Genomic DNA, 21,591 nt, shown 5'->3' with positions numbered 1-21,591 from the left:
TCTATTGGTAGTAATTATCATAAGAAAAACCCTTAATTTTTGACTTAATTTGTGACCATACTAATAGTTTAACTATTTTAAAAAGTGATTTTGATAGAGAATCATGATTATCGAAAATCACAATAATGTGATGCTTTCAGTTTAACCAAACACATGCTAACCAAATCGAATGAAGACATTCCTACCCATAATTATAAATTGCAACATATGACAGATGATGACATTTGTCAAAGCACAATTGATTCCTAACTAAGAAAATCTGACACCACAATTTTCCAGTACTAGGACAATCAAAATACAAATGTTTGGATGTTTCATTTAAATTACATCCTTCGACACACAAAGGTGATGCTAAATATTGCATCTCTTTGCAGATTAAATTAATTTTAGTTGGAAAGAGATCAATTAGTAACTCGATACAAAGGTGAATCCACTACCATTTCAAAGTTCGATATCAACCCATAAGCATCTTTTATGAATGTGTTTGCTTGCATTTTTAGGCATGGGCATGGAGCATTTCAGATTTTTACTTACACGGGGACCTTAATCCACGGTATACCGCATGCTTACCATGTGCTATGGGTTTTCTTCTGAATGTCCACATTTCACCGACTCACTACCGAGACATCCTTGATGGTTTGGAGGTTGAGGACATCATATTCAGCCCTTACGATGGTCAACAGCAGGTGGTGCCCCTTGAGGATATATTATGGTATCTCGATTGGATTATGGCCGACAAATTGATGAAGTAACGACACTTGTTGAAGCTGGTGAAGAGGCACTATGGCCATATCCAAAACATTCCTCGACATCCTTCATTTGTGTCTCCTCTTGGTTTAGCCCAGACATTGCAGGTCTTCCAAGACTTCATGATTCATGTCATACCACTGGTTCAGCAGGGTCCGATGGTAACGGATCAGTGGCAGCATGTATCGAGGTTAGACATGGCAACAAAACCCGCCCTCGCCTAGACCCGGCCGCCCAGAGATCGTCCTAACACACTGCAAATCATACAGAATGTCAACGGCATGGAGGAGGAGGGGATGCGTGATGGTGACTCTGTGGAATACTTCCAAGATCTATTGAGGAGGATGCAAGATGAGATGTGACCGGTCACCACGTTTCACATAGCTTAAAGGAATATGCAACCGCTCATGAGGCATTAGTTTTAGGTTTATGTATTTTTTGTATTATGGTTGTAATTAATCAAATAACTAGACTTTCCACCCATGCTGTCGCACGGGTCATATAGATTGTAAATGTAGTAGACAAAAGTCAAATTTAATAGCACAATTACAACTTATAATTTTAATGTCATAATTTTGAGTACAAATATAATCAAAGTTTCTCATGTCTACAAAAATTACGGAATATTTCTTTAAACACTACATTCAAAGTACTATCAATGCAAAGATCATCTTCATCTATTAGCAAAATATTCAGACCATTCCGTGAAATAGTTGTTGATATACAATTTTATAAGATTACAGCCGATTACAGACACTATACGATATTTAATTAGGTTGATCATAAAGAAAACAAACAATTTAAATGGGGATATATATATATATATAAATTACAATAAAATTACGTACTCTATTTTGACAAAAAAATGCCTCCCTTTTTTCTAGACTTTTGACCCGTGACCATTACATTTTTTGAACCCCAATGTTGAAAAATAGAGAATCAAGCAATTATAATTATAAAATACATGATTGTGAGAAGGATGACGCTTGGTAGCCATTTTTGCAAGACAAAAAAGTAGGATATGTAATACTATTATTGGAATCACAACCAAGTAGTGGAGCTGTATTTATATATCGCTAGTGGAAGGAAACTTAATTAAAGGTATCATAAAATTAAACCTTGACCATTGCATGGGCAAAATTAACTACAACATTGCATTAAATTAAACCATGGGCTCAATGCAATATTTGTGTGCTCAATGCTAGGTTGTAGTGGTCGCCATACTAACACCGAGTTTGATAGTTACACCATGTGTGTTTGTAGAGCTTTCACCATTCACCAGAAAATTGTTCATGACAATGTTCTTGTCCTGAGCAAAATATATTTAAGACATTTCCAACCAAGTCCCAAGAAATCAACATTATTTATCTCAGAATTTGTAGTAGGCAAAGCAATTTGACAAAATACAGCCTGAGACAACATCTGTTTTCACACTGGAAAAATAAATTAATACATATGTATCAATAATATAAACTACAATAAAAAAATGAAATACACTACATACCAACATGCCAGAAGTAACATAAGAGGTATTAAAGGTCTTAACTTAAGCATGTGGAAATTATAACAGGGCCAGAAAACATAAGGATCATCTTAAATGTATCAAATTGCAATTCAAACTCTCTTTGTAAAGCATGCAAACAATTTTTTTTTTTTTGTTTATAGGTTAAACATCAAATTCTAAAAACCATATGCAGTAGCATAGGTGTTTACAAACAATAATTGATTTTAGAAAAGAAGCAACATAAATTGTTGGTTTTTGGATTTCCAAACTGTTAAATTTGAATTTCCAAATTTCTATCATCTACCGAAGTTGTTACTAGGTTGAGTCACGACCAGGTCGCTCTCTTTAAGACGTTTCGTGGCACTACCCAAATTTGTGCAAGGTAGACTATCAACCACGCCGCCTCCAGGATAAAACAAGCCCAGCTACAACTGTTCGATTAACTACTGCACAGTAGAAAAATCGTTCGAGAATTACACCCTCAAAATATGGCTCAATCGTTTGATCGAAGCCACTCGATACGGTACGTAACCGCTCTATTCGAAACCTTCAAATTAATATGGTATTATTACCATTCTATTATGGTGCTGAGACCACTCAAATATGGTGTTACCACCATTCTAACTTCTCCAAAACATGAATATGGCACTACGACCACTCAAATATGGTGATACCACCATTTCTCTTTAAAATAATATATATATACTGTTAAGATCATTCTTTAATATGATCTTAATAGTACTCTATATTCCGAAGAATCATATATTATCGAAGGGACTATGAACTTAAGACCAAGGGACTATGGTCTTAAGAACACTCTTAATACCGAAGGGACAGAAAGGAGTAGAAGCAGAAGAAACTTGTTAAAAACAAGTCGGAGGGAGAAGAGAGGAAAAAACACAGGAAGCATCGACTGTGAATTTTTTGGTGTAAAGAATCAAATGGGGCGAGCTCTCCTTTTATAGGGAGAGTTTGTAACAAAAAACGAGTGACTTGGGGATTAAGTCTGCTTAATCCTTAAGCAAACGCGTTTTGTTTCTTAATTGGATATATCCGGAAGTTTCTGGATATGCTTTTGGATCGGGTCGGATCGTAACAAATTTATTTGTTACGCGTAGCGCTTACGGATAATGATTAAATTAATTAATTAATTAATTTAACATTTTTAAGTGACAAAAAAAATTTATATCAATTTTTTTTTTTTTAAGCGTTCACCCGTTCACAAAATTGGGTACCCCAAGGGCACACCCTTGGAGGTCACTTTTCCCGTATATAAACACTTACTAGTTGGGGTGACCGTTCAATGTGGGACATTTTTAAGTCACACCCACACACTAGTTTTTTTCATAGTGTTTTTCTTTCCAATTTTCTTCACTAGAATTAACTAGTGTTCCAACAATCCCCCACTTGACTTCAAAATGGTTTCGAGAAATAACGTAAAACGTTTCCATAAGATTTGCTAATATACAAAGGTGTCGCCAACAACTTGAACCTTAGCATAGTGGAAGATATTCTGATTTAACAAGAGTTGCTTACAGCATTGAACTCTATCTCAGACATAGAATCCACACACAAACCTTTTCATAGGTGTATTCTAAAAGCCCGTGCGTTTTAAGGCCCTGCACGTGTATCCCGGTTTTAACGAATGCTCTAGGAATTCTGCCTCGAAATTCCATAGGACTGGCCTAAGTTCCACATTCGTATAGGTGAGTCTATCAAGGGTACTCCTGTAGCTGTGTACCCCACTCAACATATAGTATAGATCTCATTAAGAGTTACTATTACCTCATCCTTCTTTCGCTGCAGGATCATGCTTTCTATATTCTTTCTCTCGTAGCATGTTCTACCACTTCATGACTTGTTTTTACCCATTGAACCTATTTCTTGGGATCTCCAGTCATGTAGGTCGGGTTACCATCACTTGTGGGCTATAGGCATTAGTCCCATCCTACTGGATGTTTCTTGGACTTTCTCTCTATTAAGTCCTTTCGTCAAAGGATCAGCTAAGTTTTCATTCGTACGTACAAAATCAACTCTAACCGCTCCATTTAGAGATACACTCTCTAATCGTGCTATGTTTTCGCCTTATCTGTCGTCTCTTACCATTGTAATAACGATTCTTAATCTTTGCAATAGCCGCGGTACTATCGCAATGAATTAGCATAGCCGGTAACGGTTTCTCCCATAAAGGGATTTCAGCTAGCAAGGATCTTAGCCAACTTGCTTCTTCACTAGTTTTCTCTAGTGTTCTCATCTCAGATTCATTCCATAGTGGACTGAGTCAATATCATTTGTTTTAACAAACAACTCCTCTAGTGATGCTCAATGTGCAAACACTATTCGCTAAATATTCATCTGAAAGATGTTCTATTTTATATCTTGTACCATTTAAGTACAATATGTTACTCCTAATGAAGTAATCTTAGAGTCATAGTCTTCTTAAGGCACCTCATGACTCTTTCTATAGCATGGCAATGCTTCTCATCCGTCTACTAGTAAACTTGCACAAGAGTTTTACGACATCAACAATGTCGGATCTAATACATTCAGTGGCATACCTAAGTGCTGCCAATGATGCTCGTATATTATGTTTTTCTAATTCCATCTCAAGTGTTCTTACACTTGGATCATAATATGTGATTGCAAGTTTACGGTGAAATAAGTACATTTCTTTAAGATCTTCTCAACTTTGTGAGAATTATCAAAAAAGTTATCTTTTCTGATCTAGTAATCTTGAAACCAAGAATTACTTCAATTTTTGTTTAGGTCTTTCTTATCAATGTTGTTGATAAACAATGATTTCACATAATTCATAACATGAATCTTTAAATCAAATATGAGCAAGTCGTCTTCATAGAGACATATGATCGTGCAAATATTATTTGTCACTTTCATTCACTTTATACTCATTCGATAACATTAGAATGTCAAATTTTTCATGTCATTCCTCAGGAGTTTATTTTAGACCATTCAAATAATTATCTAACTTACAGACCTTGTTTTCTTGTCCATGAATTGCAAAAAATTTCAGGTTGTTTCATATAGACTTGTTCTTCTAGTTCACCATAAAAAGGCAACTTTCACATCCTTTTGGAGTACTATCGAGTTATAAACGGCGGCTAAAGGGACTAGTACTCTTATGGATATGATTTTAGTGACTGGTGAATGAATGTCGAAGAAGTCTATATTTTTCTCTTTGTCTAAAACCTTTGACTACAAGGAAAGCCTTGTATTCATCAACCGTACCATCAGGTTTTAGTTCTTTTTTCAAAAATCCAAGTACAACCGATTGGTTTTGCAACTATGAGACAAGTCAACCAAGTTTCATGTTTTGTTAGACTCTAGAAAATTCATTTCATCGTTTATTGCTTTTGCCATAATTCAGCATCCAATGAGGATATAACTTCTTTAAGGCTTAATGAATCTTCTTCCAATGTATAAACCAAGTTCATACTCTTTAGCAATTTTAGCTTTCTTACCTCCTTGAGGTTCTATAACATCTTGTATGATGTTTTCATAACTATTTCTAATTACATGAATGTGATTAGATATAGTGCCCCCACTAGTTCTTAATTTTTAAAGGGGAATTTAATTTGCCCCCACTAATGTCGTGCTCCCATTAGAGCCCCCACTAGTGCCCCCACTATTCTTTAGTTAAAGGGGTAAATAGAATTCGACATCTTTTAAATTCTATGATCACTTTAACATTTAGGTCATAAAACCTATATGTTTCGTTATTTATCGCATACCCGATGAATACATATTCATAGGCTCTACTAGTGAGTTCAACTCTCTTGGGGTCCAGGATCTAAATATAGTCCAGACAATCCCAAGTTCAAAAATAAGACAAGTTGGATTGTCTTTTCTTCAAAAATTTCTTAATTAGAATTTTTGTTCTTAGACTTGGGTACTCTATAAATTTCAATTTTCGTTATAAAAAATTGAACATTCAAGCATATCAATTTTATTTTTCCAAAGTTCACAGTCATCAATAAATATGATAAAAATATCATTTTATCATTTCTAATTTATGTGTCATTAACACATATCATTATGTTTAGAGATTCATATCATCTAAATTCTAATTTATATGAACTTTTGATTCATATATCTTGACTGCAATAAATAAAATTGTTTAATTATATAACTTTGGAATTAAGTCCAAGTTACTCAAGTTTAAAATTAAACACTTGTTCGTGATCAATTTTGATATGTCAAATATTAAAATCACACAACTAATAACATAGAAGGAGAATTTAATTTTTTAACATACCATCAAAGTGCAATCTTTTTCCACAAGAGTGCATGGTACACAAGTCTCTCTTTAAGTCTGAGTCAACTCAGTCTTATTTAATAGAAATCTGAAATTCAGATTCTTTCTTAAACATAAATAGAATTTCACAATTCCATTTATTTTCCTTATTGCATATTTACAAGTTTGGATTATGTAAAGCGATTGATGCATATGTTTATCAATTCTTGTTAAAGATTTGAAAACCAGTACGTGATATCAATGTTTTAAAAAAAAAACAAAACACTTTTAGAATTCACCATAACAAAATAACAGCCTTGCATTATTTTATTTTCCGCTCCAAACAATTTTTTATGTTTTGTAACAAACTAAACTTGTTTGGTTCTGTAACAAATAATTTGTTTTGTAACAAATTATTGTTTTCATCAAATAAATTTTTAGTGTTGTTGATTGAGACAACAATCACTTCATCGTTTCATTCGAAAGATGTAAATCTATAGCTTGATTTATCCTTAATGTATTTAGGGACAACTTAACCTCAATATGTAACTTCTTCGGTAGACATAGCATATAGAAACGTCTTAAAATTGTTGGTTTTTGGATTTCCAAACTGTTAAATTTGAATTTCCAAATTTCTATCATCTACCGAAGTTGTTACTAGGTTGAGTCACGACCAGGTCGCTCTCTTTAAGACGTTTCGTGGCACTACCCAAATTTGTGCAAGGTAGACTATCAACCACGCCGCCTCCAGGATAAAACAAGCCCAGCTACAACTGTTCGATTAACTACTGCACAGTAGAAAAATCGTTCGAGAATTACACCCTCAAAATATGGCTCAATCGTTTGATCGAAGCCACTCGATACGGTACGTAACCGCTCTATTCGAAACCTTCAAATTAATATGGTATTATTACCATTCTATTATGGTGCTGAGACCACTCAAATATGGTGTTACCACCATTCTAACTTCTCCAAAACATGAATATGGCACTACGACCACTCAAATATGGTGATACCACCATTTCTCTTTAAAATAATATATATATACTGTTAAGATCATTCTTTAATATGATCTTAATAGTACTCTATATTCCGAAGAATCATATATTATCGAAGGGACTATGAACTTAAGACCAAGGGACTATGGTCTTAAGAACACTCTTAATACCGAAGGGACAGAAAGGAGTAGAAGCAGAAGAAACTTGTTAAAAACAAGTCGGAGGGAGAAGAGAGGAAAAAACACAGGAAGCATCGACTGTGAATTTTTTGGTGTAAAGAATCAAATGGGGCGAGCTCTCCTTTTATAGGGAGAGTTTGTAACAAAAAACGAGTGACTTGGGGATTAAGTCTGCTTAATCCTTAAGCAAACGCGTTTTGTTTCTTAATTGGATATATCCGGAAGTTTCTGGATATGCTTTTGGATCGGGTCGGATCGTAACAAATTTATTTGTTACGCGTAGCGCTTACGGATAATGATTAAATTAATTAATTAATTAATTTAACATTTTTAAGTGACAAAAAAAATTTATATCAATTTTTTTTTTTTTAAGCGTTCACCCGTTCACAAAATTGGGTACCCCAAGGGCACACCCTTGGAGGTCACTTTTCCCGTATATAAACACTTACTAGTTGGGGTGACCGTTCAATGTGGGACATTTTTAAGTCACACCCACACACTAGTTTTTTTCATAGTGTTTTTCTTTCCAATTTTCTTCACTAGAATTAACTAGTGTTCCAACATAAATAAATTTTATCAATTCTCAGTCACACAATTTGCAGCAGTTCAAAAAAAAAAATGATATGGCTTGAAATTAGTCATACTTAAACTTACAACAAAATAAATTACATGCTACCAAAAAAGATATATGAACAAAAAAAACATTATAAAAAATAGACGAATTCTAAGCAAAAGACGTTCATAAAAAATAAAACATGTTTTAAATTAGAGCAATATCACTTACATTGTTGAAATTATCGAACTCTATAATAAAAAGTGCATACGCATCATATCTGGTCTCGTAGCCGGATCAAATAACTGTGAAGAAGATCAAGAAAGGAAAATGAAAACAATAATTAAACAACCTTTCAAGCTTAGCAAAGAACATGCAACCTCTTGCTTGTTGTGTGTAGTTACAAAACTATGAATAGAAGATATTTTCAAACTCGCATGCCTTATCCAGGGCTGTTCCTAGAGTTTTACGGGTCTTAGGCATTGTATGAAAAAAGGGCCCTTTGTATTATATACTCCCTCCGTCCCTTAATGTAACCCCCCTTTGCATTTTTCATATTTCTTAAGAAAAGTTGTCAGTGTAATTAATGTGTCTGTTTTGTGTATTAATATTACCAAATTGTCCTTTGTTTGTATGTGTATTGAATTTGACTTTTCATATTTCAAGATAAGTTAGTAGTATTAATTAGGGGTATGTTTAGGAAAAAAGTAATAAATGTATCTAGTAATTTGAAAAGGGGGTTACATTTAGGGACAAAAATAAAATCAAATGGGTGGTTACATTAAGGGACGGAGGGAGTAATAAAAAAAAAATTCTTCTGATAAATGAATAATTCACATTATATAAGATTTAAACAATTTACAACAAAAACAATATACTTTGTCGACATGTTTACAATAAACTAATCTCACCATTACTTAATTTTCTTGAATAATTCGCATATAAGAAATGCCTAAAATATTTGTCATTGGGAAAACTAAGATTCATTTCTCTAATAGGCCCCTTTTCAACTAGAATATCCTTTGAGGCGTTATCAAGATTCTCTCAATTTCTTGTATCATAAATATCAAAATGAAGAATTTCTTGTTCACACTCATCACCAAGATTTTATTAGCTCTTCATTTCGTTTTTTTTTCTTTTTCGTTTTTCACTACCAGATAAATGTTTTTTAGGCAACATCTTAAAATAAATCAAATACTCAATAGAAATATATAAACAAACAAACAAAAAACCATAAAAATAGTGAAGTAGAGAACAATAGCACCTTAAAAGTAGACCGGAGTTTTAACACCTGAAAAATAAAAGCGCAAGAAAAAAAAAATCTAAACACTTAATCAAACAAAAATAAAAAATTGAATTGGAAAAAAAATCAAAAAATTAAATTGGATTGATATAATGATATTCACGTGTACTTGAATTGGAAAAACAAAAATAAAAAAATTGAATTGAACTGATAATTTGATATTCACGGAATCTTGAAGAATATCTATGTACACTACTTGAAGTTGAATCATAAATCATGTTATATGAAAAAATCAAGAATTTAATTGGAAAAAGCATAAATCATTCAATTAGAAATTTAGAATTAAACATCTGAAGCTGAAACAATTAGACAATTGAAACAATCATTATCAAAGAGAATTGAAATTAGAAAGAAAGAAAAAAAACATAAACCTAAAACAATTTACCTTAAGAAAGAATAACTGGTTTTAGAAGTTTTTGGTTTGTTTTAGGTTTCTTTTTTCATCTGTCTTTCTAATTGCACAAAAAAAGTTTTTGTTTTTGTATATTGGGGGGCCTAAAGAGCAATTTCATTTTTTCTCTTTATTTGGGCCTTTCCACGTTTTTTTCCCTGTTTTTTACATGCTGGGCTGAGAAAAGGATTCTGACTTGGCCCTACTGATACGAATTTCTATTTGCACTCTACCTTTTTACTTAGTTTTGCAATATACACCCCGTCTATAAAAAAATTTAGGGCCCCATGCGGGCATGGGCCCTAGGCCGTCGCACTCCTGTCCTATGCCTAGGGCCGGCCCTGGCCTTATCTATCAAACGGTTCATTTAATGGTACAAAGAGATTCTGAAATGAAGAGATTTGCAAGAAATGTGACTCCAACCTTCAAGGTACAATTTTACTACCATGTAGTAGTATATAAGATATGTAAACTTGCATTGTATATGGCATTTCAATATGTACATGGAGACTTAGATATGCATGCGTACGGGAAAAAGAAATCATTAAATGAATATGCATGCTTATGGGAAAAAGAAACAACTAAATTAATGTCATTAAATGCTACTGGTGGAACTTCAAAGGCCTCATATCAGCATGGTTAGTGAAATAGTTTTTGAGGGTAAATTTGAATTTGAAACTTTGCAATTAATTCTCATAACAAACCGTGTCCATGAGTTTTAAACATCCTAGGTCATTAAGCCAGATAATTAGGCGCCAAAGTGAATTAGGATTAGGGTTAACAAATGTACCTTAGGATTAGATATAAAGTAGATTTTGGTTTTATTTGCATATTTTTCTGACATTATCGTTCCTATGTAAATTAATGACATTATCATTAAATTGAATGGATTGTTTTTTTTGTTAAAGAATGAAATATTAGTTTTAGAATGCATTTAAGAATGATTGAATGAATGTGTGAATGATTCAATGAAAGTGTTCATGATAAAAAAGAAAAAACAGCAATTCTATTAAGGTGTTGTTCTGTCTCTATTACCAAAGCGCATTGATAATTAATTGTCCCTGATACAACAAAAATTAACTACCATTGAGGGGCAAACGGCAATTAACTATCATAGAGTCTAATAGATAATCTTAGAATGTTAAAAGAACAATTTTAGGAGTGAGGTGAGCGTAGGGCAATCCAAGATAATGTGTTTCTGACATTAAATCCCATATCATATCCAATTACAAGTCACAACCCCAATGGTGAGACTGCTCGATTCCTTGCTTTAGACCTCACAAATTATGTCTCATCCAAATAAAAATGTTTCTTTGTTTTATTATATATAGTAGAGGGAAAACAAACATTGTTGTGTCTGTTTATTTGTATTTTCTGTTTCACTACTAAAAAAAACGCGATTTAGAGACGGATTTTAGGGAGGGAAAATAATCACTCACTAATTGTGACGGATTTAGGGACGGATTTTTGAATTTCCCACAAAAGTTGAGTTGCCAAACATTAGTAACAGAATTGTCTAAATATCCGTCACAAAAAATCCGTGACTAAATCCCTCACTAAAGTCATTAGTTGCATGTTTGTTACGAAATTTGACATGGACTTTATCCCTCACTAATGCATCCCTCACTAAAACCCTCACTAACATCAATTACATATCTCTATCTAATGTATCCCTCACTAAAAGCCTCACTAAATTCATTAGCCAAAACTGAATTATTTTCCCCTCGTTTATTTTCACGTTTTGGTTTCCCTCCTCTCATACTAAAACATTCCCCTCATACTGAATTTGACGCTGAATTTGTAGATCTTCACTAAATCTGACTCCCAAAATCATCACGGTAACCTCTATCAATCTCAGAATTTATTTATTTATTTATTATTTTTTTATTTTTTTCTCTTCAGTGAAGTTATTGTTTGTGATACTTATTTTTCTGATGTTGTTTTAATTTACATATTAACTGTTATTTTCATCATGGCCATATGGAAGTGAAGCTTGTTGAAACAAAGGGAATGGAATCTTACATTTGGATTTTGGGTTTGAATTTTTCTGTTATGTGATATGGTGTTGAAAACATTTAGAGTTATAGGGTTTGTAGGTTTTAGATTGTGTTATATAAATTCAGAACATTTGAGGTCAATAGGATTTTTTTATGACCTTTCTTGGATAATGTTGTATGATTGTTTTACTTGTGATGTTTGTTTTTATTGTTTTACATGGCCAATATTTGGAGTTATGTACTTTGCTTTTAATGCCTAAGTCATTTGAAGATAATGCTCTTGAAATCTATCCTCACGTCACATATTAGCATGACTTTGCAATTAAGGTAATGTTTTGAAGTGATAAATTTCATAGGGCTGTTATGAAGTGGGAAAATTGCATGTATTACACTTGAATAAATGCTTTTTACCATATTGAGAAAATGAATTGACCCCTCTTAATCATCTTTCGATGAAACGAGGCTGCTGTGTTTTTTCTGCTGCTGGTGTGAGTGTTTTCTCTGTGCAGGGAGGTGCTGACAACATTTGGGGCCTGTTTTCCATGACTGTTTTTTAAGCCTAGTGGACTGTGTGTTGGACTGTGTGTGTTGTGTGTTTTTGTGCTGTTATTAGGCCATTGAGGTGTTTGAATAGCAGCAGTTTCAAACCTGTTATTTATCATTCAAATTTTACATATTAAGAAATAAGCGCATGAGTAATTTTATTGATAAGTCACATGAGTACAAGATAACTTGAGACACACTTAAGAACTGAACTAGTCACACTATTTGTCTAAGAAATGTTTTTACAAAAGAGCACACTTTAGAGTTGAACCTTCTTTCCTCTCACAGTAGATCTAGAAACAAATTTGATTTCTTTAAAATTGATTTCATGAATGGTGCTGCTAGTTACACTTTAGAGTTTCAAAAAATAATGGTGTCACCTGAGATGACTCACTCTTCAATTATAGTTTAGCATAATTGACAGGGAGCCTCACACTCACATCAGGGGCATATCTTTTTGGATACTTGAATAGGTCACTGAACTAGGATGTTAGTTTTTTCTTACTCTTGTTTACATGCTCTGTTGCTGTGCTATTTTATCCATTTGTATATCGACTTTATGTTATATTTGATTATTAATTTTGATTTTGATTGAATGGATGTTGTCTCACTCGCAGTTCTTGAACCATTCCTTTTGTATATCGCTTTCCGAGCCACACTCAACCAGGTTAGATCTATTTTAGATGTATTTTTCTAATTTATCATACTGATTTTTGCTTATGATTTCCTTTATGAATATGGTTTAAATATGGCTTGTAAATTTGATTTGGTTACTAGTATATTTGAAGTAAAATGACCTATGTTTCGATTAACATTGATTGATCCGTTTTGGTTTTAGAAAACATCTCCAGAAGTGACTCCAACATGTTGGGAAATATTTGAATACACACATAAATTGAAAGGTGATCCAAGCAAGTGGGTTTCCTCAAAATCAAAGGATATTGTTGTAAGTTATTACTTCATGACCTTATTGAACCTGATGAATATTTAGTCTATTTTTAAATTAGTTGAACTATGATATGGAGGTTCTGCACTGATGCTAATTGTTAAGAACTGATGCTATTTTTAATTGTTTTAATAGTTCTGCACTGAAATAATTGTTCGCTGATGCTATTTTTATGGAGGTTATGCACTGATGCTAATTGTTAAGCACATATTAAGAAATAAAATAAATGTACCTATGACTTAGACTGAGCACTACCATTTCAATTCTCTTTTTTTCTTCCATACCAATCCTAACTCCACTTGATTTTTTGACATAAAGAACTCCATACGAAACTATGTCTATATTTTAGAAGCAGATTGAGAAAAATAATGAATTGTCTTGACAGGAAGATATATCAGAATGTTAGTTTGTTTGATGCTTCTGGGAAACTAATATAGGCAAGCAGTGAACGCAATATAAGTTTTTAGGACAGCATACCGGGTAAAAATCAACAATGTTTTTAGATAAGGTTTTAGGCCAACATTTCATATGGATATCAAGTGACAAAGTACTCTGTTTAAGACCAGGGGAGAATAGTTATCAAAATATTTCATATACTTATTTCGAATTATTCATGTATTGAATTTTTTTTTAAAAAAGTTGTTTCTGTTGACTGAATGAAGGATGAAATTATTACTTGTTAGTAAAATATAATTATTTTGTAGGATGAGTTTGAAAAAAGGATTATTGAGAGGGATTCACATGAGGAGGCACTAGGGGATGATGTTTCTAGACATGAAAGTGACAACATTATCCTCTTAGATGTTGTTGGAAGAGTAAGTAAGAAGGGTCGTATATATGGTTTGGGCTCGGAAGCAGGGAAATATAAGCCGTCTAGATCTTCCAGATCTGACGGCATCTTACAATCTGAATTTGAACAAATGAGGGCTGAAAATGCATCTCTTAAAGAGAAATTGAAGGCTCGTGAGGAGTTGATTCGTGCATCACAGGAAGATTCACGTTTTCTTAGGGAGAAAATCACTAAATTGATGTAAATGGTTTCTCAAGGTCATCTACATCCACCTCCACCTCCATCTACTTGATATATAGATATATAATATGTATAATATATGGTTATTTTGATAGCTTGGTTTCATACTTAGTTAATGTGCTACTTCTAGTACCATTAAAAATGTTTAAGCGTTTCTTATGAAACTTATTCTGAGAGTTTCCTTATGACTCTTTATGTATTTTGAGTGTTGAACAATGGTTGTAAACTTATTGAGAGTTTCCTTATGACTTTTATGGTGATGAATGTATGTGATGGGTATGAAGACAATTTATCAAGTGTTTTTTATTGAATATTTATAATTTCCAACAAGTTCAATATGGTTTAATATAGTAAGTACATTTACATTATTAATATAATTAATTAATGAAATTTGGTTTGAAATTGAACATTAATCTTCTGAAGCAAATTTTTGTTTGAATTTGTTGTGAAAGTGCCTCAAAATTGAAGAAATTAGAATTCTGGTAGCAGAAAATCGGTGGCCGATTTTCAGAGCACGATGGCCGATTTTGGACTCTGTTTTTTTGTATGTTGGTTCTGTAAAAATCGGTGGCCGATTTGGTGAGCACGGTGGCCGATTTTGACAGCAGAAAATAAAACAGAAACGTATTTTCGGGCCTAGATTTGTTCCAGTTTTATTGAGGATTCTTTTACTATAAATATATACATTGTATCAGTGTAAACCTTGGACATAGAGGGGGCTGAAACAAGGGTTTAGAAATCAAACTAGGGTTTGTATAGAGTTTGTCTCTTGGCAACAAACTAGGGTTTGAAGGTTGATTCACCTTGGGAAACACTATTAGGATTGAGTCTCTTGGTTACGGGAAGAGGCTGGGATTTGGGTAGAATTAGGCTGAAGACTTATTCTTGTAACCCATTGATATCTCTTTTGTAACGTTACTCATCATATAGTGAAACGGAGGGCTGCTCTCTCCCACAGACTAGGTCAATTTGGATCGAACTGGGTAGACAGATTCTTTTGTGTTCTCTCTTCTTTTCTCTCGATGTTTTTCTACTTTTGCGTGTTTAATTGCAATTCACTTTGATATTGGTTGCTTAATTATCCCTTGCTTCACACATCAAGTTTGTTATTGGTGTGTTTTCTCATCGAAATCGCAACAATTGGCGCCCACCGTGGGGCAAAGGTAAAAGGATAATCAAGTATCATGGGTTCGAAGTGGGATATTGAGAAGTTTACCGGCAATAACAATTTTGGGTTATGGAAGGTAAAGATGGAAGCGGTGTTAATACAACAAAAGTGAGAGAAAGCTTTGAAGGGTGAAGGTTCGTTACCGGTCACCATGTCACGAGCGGAGAAGACCGAGATGGTGGACAAGGCCAGGAGTGCCATTGTCTTGTGCCTCAGAGATAAAGTTTTGAGAAAAGTAGCAAAGGAACCAACCGCGGCATCGATGTGGGCAAAGTTGGAATCTTTGTATATGACAAAGTCTTTGGCTCATCGGCAATTCCTAAAGCAACAAATCTACTCATTCAAGATGGTGGAGTCAAAGGCCATCATGGAGCAACTTACGGAGTTCAACAAAATCCTTGATGACTTGGAGAATATTGAGGTGAATCTTGATAATGAAGATAAAGCTATACTCTTGTTGTGTGCTCTACCTAGATCTTTTGAATCGTTTAAAGATACCATGCTCTATGGAAAAGAAGGCACTGTTACCTTGGAAGAAGTTCAAGCGGCTTTGAGAACCAAGGAGTTGACTAAGTCAAAGGACTTGAGAGTTGATGAAAACGGGGAAGGCCTAAGTGTTTTAAGAGGGAATGGTGGAGGTAGAGGTAACCGGGGAAAGAGTAGTAACAAGCCAAAGTTTAAGTGCTTTAAGTGTAACAAGATGGGTCACTTCAAGAAGGATTGTCCGGAGATTAATGGTAATTCCGCACAAACTGTCTCTGAGGGTTATGAGGATGCAGGTGCTTTGATGGTTTGTTGTTTGGAGGATGAAGAAGGTGATGTGTCTCACCTTGAGGGTGATGCCTAGTGGAGCGGTGATCGTCTGGAGAGACGTTAAACACTTAACATCAGCCTGGAGAGGCGGTGGTAAGAATACTCATGATCAGCCTGGAGAGGCGGTGGTAAGAATACTCATGACCTACCTGTTGAGGTGGAGTTTCAAGGTGGAAGACATAGTGGGATGTACTCATTTGCTAGTTGAGAGGTTAAAAGCTCAGCTTTAAGTGGAGTTGAACACACCAGGAGTGGTACGACTATGGAGGACCTTGGGTGCTATGCTCTAGTGGTGAGCAAGGGATTTCTTCATGAAGACGGAAGGCACTCCAGAGGTTGAAGAATGTATAGCACGACTTGTGGAATTACCCTAAAAGTCCAAGGGTGATTGGATGCAAGGTGATCTTCAAGGAAGCGGGAGATGTCTCGTATTGAAGAGGTATGGTGTAGTCTTGTAGAACTACCTGAAATTCCTAGTGTAGTTTGGATACAAGGATCTTCAAGAAAGCGGAAGACATTCCGATGGCTGAAGAGGTTAAGGTGTATACTTGTAGAACTACCTAAAATTCCTTGAGTAGTTTGGACACATGGATCTTCAAAGGGGTGGAAGGCATTCCGATGGTTGAAGAGGTTAGGGTGTAAACTTGTGGAGCTACTTGGTGTAGTGGGAACAAGGGAAAGAGCAGCAAGGTGGTTGATGATATGGGATCATCACTAATTTAGAGTCAAGGTGGAGATTGTTGTGAAAGTGCCTCAAAATTGAAGAAATTGGAATTCTGGTAGCAGAAAATCGGTGTCCGATTTTCAGAGCACGGTGGCCGATTTTGGACTCTGTTTTTTTGTCTGTTGGTTCTGTAAAAATCGATGGCCGATTTGGTGAGCACGATGGCCGATTTTGAAAGCAGAAAATAAAACAGAAACGTATTTTCGGGCCTAGATTTGTTCCAGTTTTATTGAGGATTCTTCTACTATAAATATATACATTGTATCAGTGTAAACCTTGGACATAGAGGGGGCTGAAACAAGGGTTTAGAAATCAAACTATGGTTTGTATAGAGTTTGTCTCTTGGCAACAAACTAGGGTTTGAAGGTTGATTAACCTTGGGAAACACTATTAGGATTGAGTCTCTTGGTTACGGGAAGAGGCTGGGATTTGGGTAGAATTAGGCGGGAGACTTATTCTTGTAACCCATTGATATCTCTTTTGTAACGTTACTCATCATATAGTGAAACGGAAGGCTGCTCTCTCCCCCAGACTAGGTCAATTTGGATCGAACTGGGTAGACAGATTCTTTTGTGTTCTCTCTTCTTTTCTCTCGCTGTTTTTCTACTTTTGCGTGTTTAATTGCAATTCACTTTGATATTGGTTGCTTAATTATCCCTTGCTCCACACATCAAGTTTGTTATTGGTGTGTTTTCTCATCGAATTCGTAACAGAATTAGTGAGGGAATTAAATTTCATCACAATTTATGACTTCAAAATTTGAAAGGGAAAACCAATCCCTCATTAATTAGTGACGGAAATAATGGTAAAAAATGATGGAATAGTCCCTCGCTATTAGAGAGGTAACAAGAATCCTCACTCATTACTGACGGATTTGTCCAAGTTTTAGCACATTTCTGGTTCATATTTAGTGACGGATTTATATAATTAGTGAGGGATTGTATCCGTGTCAATTAGGGACGGAAACCAAAATCCCTCACCAATATTTAGCAAGGCCAATATTCTTAAGGGATTACCGGTCGTCACTAAATCCATCACTAAATTAGTTTGTGAGGGAATTATGGTAGTTTAGTGACGGATTTCTACCCTCTCTAAAATTGATTTTTCTATTAAATCGATTTAATTTTATTTATTTATTTCAATCGTAAAATATCTATGTTATCTAAACTTATCTAAATTCTGATTTTGATATTCATGTTTCATTTTTTGAATTCAAAATTTTTAAAAAAAAAAAAAAAGATTTTACGACTCAAGAAAATTTTGTTTGGAAAAAGATTGACAAAAAAATTTGAAGTTAGTTCTAAGGTCAAGAATCATTGTGTAAATAAAGATTTGGATATTCATGTTTCATAGTAAAAATGATTGAATTCTGCTCTTTACCCAAATGGTTTTGCTCACTCTCAAAGTAAAAGTCTAAAATGCCCCTACGCAACTTAACATGCGTTAGTGTATTATGAGCGTATGTTAAGTCACGCTACGTGACTTAACATATGCTAGTGTAATATGAACGTGACTTAAGTCACGCACCACTTAGCACTAGCGCAAGTCAACTCACGTTAGTTGGCCGGTGAAGAACAAACGTTTTTCCAACTTTGGTCAGCTTTTCAACATTAAAGAAACACGTTTTTTACCACTTTCACACGTTTTTTTTACCACATTTAAGTTAGATACAACCTAGGTTCCCATTTCTACCTATAAATACCCTCACATACTTCTTATATTCCTCACATTATCTCCTCCCACTCTCTCCCTCTAATTCTCTTCTTTCTTTGTTTTTTTTTTCAATATTCTCTTTGGGGGTAAAAAGTGATCAAAATTCGTCGCGGTAAAATAGTGAGTAGTCGACTTGGGGAAGTGATCGACCCTTGGGATAATTTTAAATCTGCTTTTTTAACCGCAGAAACTTTTTACAGTGGGTAAAAAGAACTTCTTGTGGTAAAAAAAAACCAGATTTAAATTTAGCCCAAGGGTTGATGATGTATTTTCCCCAAGAAGGCTGCTCACTATTTTACCCCACGAAGATTGATTACTTTTTACCCCAAAAAGGATAAAATAAGTAGATTTAGTGAATTAGTTCAAAATTATTGTATGAATAATTGTAATGTATGAATTATCAATGAAATGAGATATTGTTATATTTACCTTTATTTATATTTAGTTCATTTGCTTTTATTTATATTTAGTCCATTTGCTTTTATTAATTTAGTCCATTTACTTTTATTTATATTTGTATTTATTTAAAGAATAATATCGAATCAATAATTTAGAATAATGTTAACAAAATAATTTCAGAATAATGTTAATAAAATAATTTAGAATAAAGTTAAGAAAATAATTTAGATTAATGTAACCAAAATAATTTAGAATATAGGCCTTAAATGTAACAAAAAAAATAAAGGCCTAATTGAAAATTATTTAGTACATAGGTTTTATATGCACTAAATTAAGTAAAAAAAAACAGTAAAAAAAACGTGTAAAACACAATAAAATCATGGTTGAATAACCGACCAAAGTCCAACAAACATGTTCTTGAGTTGTGACCACCGGCCTAACTAGCATGAGTTAACTCATGTTAGTGTTATTACTGGGCGTGAGTTAACTCACTCTAGTGTTAACTTGTGCGTGAGTTAACTCACGCTAGTGTTAATCTTGGGCGTGAGTTAACTCACGCTAGTGTTAATCCTGGACTCAAGAACACTTTTTTTGACTTTGTTCAATGCATTTTATTTGATTTTACACGTTTTTGTTAAGTTTTTACACGTTTTTTGACCCTATTTATGGTATATATAACTTATGTTACAATCTCCCCCTATAAATACACCTCTAAACTTCCCCATTTCCTCACACCATCTCCCATTCTCACTCTCTCCCCCTATGAATCTTCTTCCTTTCCTTCTTTTTTTCCTTCTTTATTTTGGTGTAAAAAGAGAAAGAATGATAAGTAGTGGGAATGCTGGAGAAAATATAAGTAGTGAGCAGCTTTCTTGGGCAAAAAAACACATTGGGTAAAACTAAATGTGCAGATTTAGTTTTACCCCAGGAAGGTTGGTTTTCTTGTGGTTTACTTTTAGTTTTACCCCAGGAAGGTTGGTTTTCTTGTGGTTTATTTTTAGTTTTACCCCAGAAAGATAGGTTTTCTGGTGGTTTTTATTTTTTCGCAGATTTAGTTTTACCCCATTGTAAATGTAATAAGAATTATATTAATAAAATGATATTTTATATCCATTATTTTTGTTTCTTTATTTTTTTTTAATTGTTGCATTTATTTTACAATTGCGTATTGAATTAATAAATTCTAATAAGATAATAAATTCAAATAAGACTAAATAAATGAATTAGAATAACTCCAGCGTGAATTCGAATAAAAAGTATGATAGCGTGAATTCGAATAAAAAGTAGGATAGCGTGAATTTGAATAAAAAGTGGGATAGCGTGAATTCGAATAAAAAGTGCGATAGCGTGAATTCGAATAAAAAGTACGATAACGTGAATTCGAATAAAAAGTATGATAGCGTGAATTCAAATAAATATTGCGATAGCGTGAATTCAAATAAATATTACGATAGCGTGAATTCGAATAAATATTGCGTATCGAATAAGTAAATTATAATAAGTATACAACATTAATTCAAATAAAAATGGCGTATTGAATAAATAAATTCGATAAGTACACAAAATTGATTCTTAGACAATTTTATTTAGATATAATTTCATCTACGTTACAATACATTGTGGTTCATTACATTACATTACGTAAAAGACATGTACGTCAACTATCATTACATTACATTCGGAAATGTACCTTCCAGCTACAACAATTATCTTACCTCTGAATGGGGTCAATTCAAACTAGCTAAAAAGCAGGACTCCGACATTCGTCCAGAAGTGTTATTGTTCCATTCCAAATGTTAAATTCTTGTTGGTCTTGGTTTTAAATGATAGTATTTAAGTGCCAACGGAATGAGGTCCAGACCTTGACACTTCGATACAATCATTTAAACGAAGCCAACAAGAAATTAACATTTAGAATGGAACAAAAACACTCCCGGGCGAATGCCGGTGTCCTGCCATTTAACTAGTTTGAATTACCCCATCCAGAGGAAGACAATTGTTGTAGTTGGAATGTGCATTCCAACTACAACAATTGTCTTACCTCTGAAATGGGGTAAATTCAAAATTGCCAAACAACAGGACTCAAGCATTTCGCTCGACATTCATGCTTTCCTTTGAAAAGAATAAATTTTTGTTAGGCTTGATTTAGATTAAGGTATTCAAGTGCCACCGAAATGAGGTCCATTCCTTGACACCTAATACCTTCATCTAAACCACCCTAACAAGAATTTAATATTTTCAAAGGAAAAACATGAATGCCGAGCGAAATGCTTGAGTCCTCGCCGTTTGACAAATTTGAATTACACCATTTCAGAGGTAAGACAAATGTTG

General features: G+C 33.9%; 2 long non-coding RNA genes across 2 annotated transcripts; one reads left to right on the top strand and one right to left on the bottom strand.

The window, feature by feature from the left end:
* Positions 1-1,671: 1,671 nt before the first annotated feature.
* On the bottom strand, positions 1,672-8,731 carry LOC146912403 (uncharacterized). Its single transcript, XR_015016455.1, has 2 exons — positions 8,465-8,731; positions 1,672-2,180 (listed from the first exon to the last, which is right to left on the bottom strand). It is a non-coding gene; the product is annotated as an uncharacterized LOC146912403 (long non-coding RNA).
* A 4,571-nt stretch (positions 8,732-13,302) lies between these two features.
* Positions 13,303-14,740, top strand: LOC146912402 (uncharacterized). The gene is made up of 2 exons (XR_015014710.1): positions 13,303-13,413; positions 14,118-14,740. It is a non-coding gene; the product is annotated as an uncharacterized LOC146912402 (long non-coding RNA).
* The last annotated feature ends 6,851 nt before the right edge of the window (positions 14,741-21,591 follow it).

This window comes from Medicago sativa, chromosome 6 (assembly GCF_051527215.1).
Source record: "Medicago sativa cultivar Bolivia chromosome 6, Bolivia_mono, whole genome shotgun sequence".
NCBI classification, from domain to species: Eukaryota; Viridiplantae; Streptophyta; class Magnoliopsida; order Fabales; family Fabaceae; genus Medicago; species Medicago sativa.
Note: the sequence above shows the minus strand (reverse complement) of the source record. Positions and strands in the feature narration are given on the sequence as shown.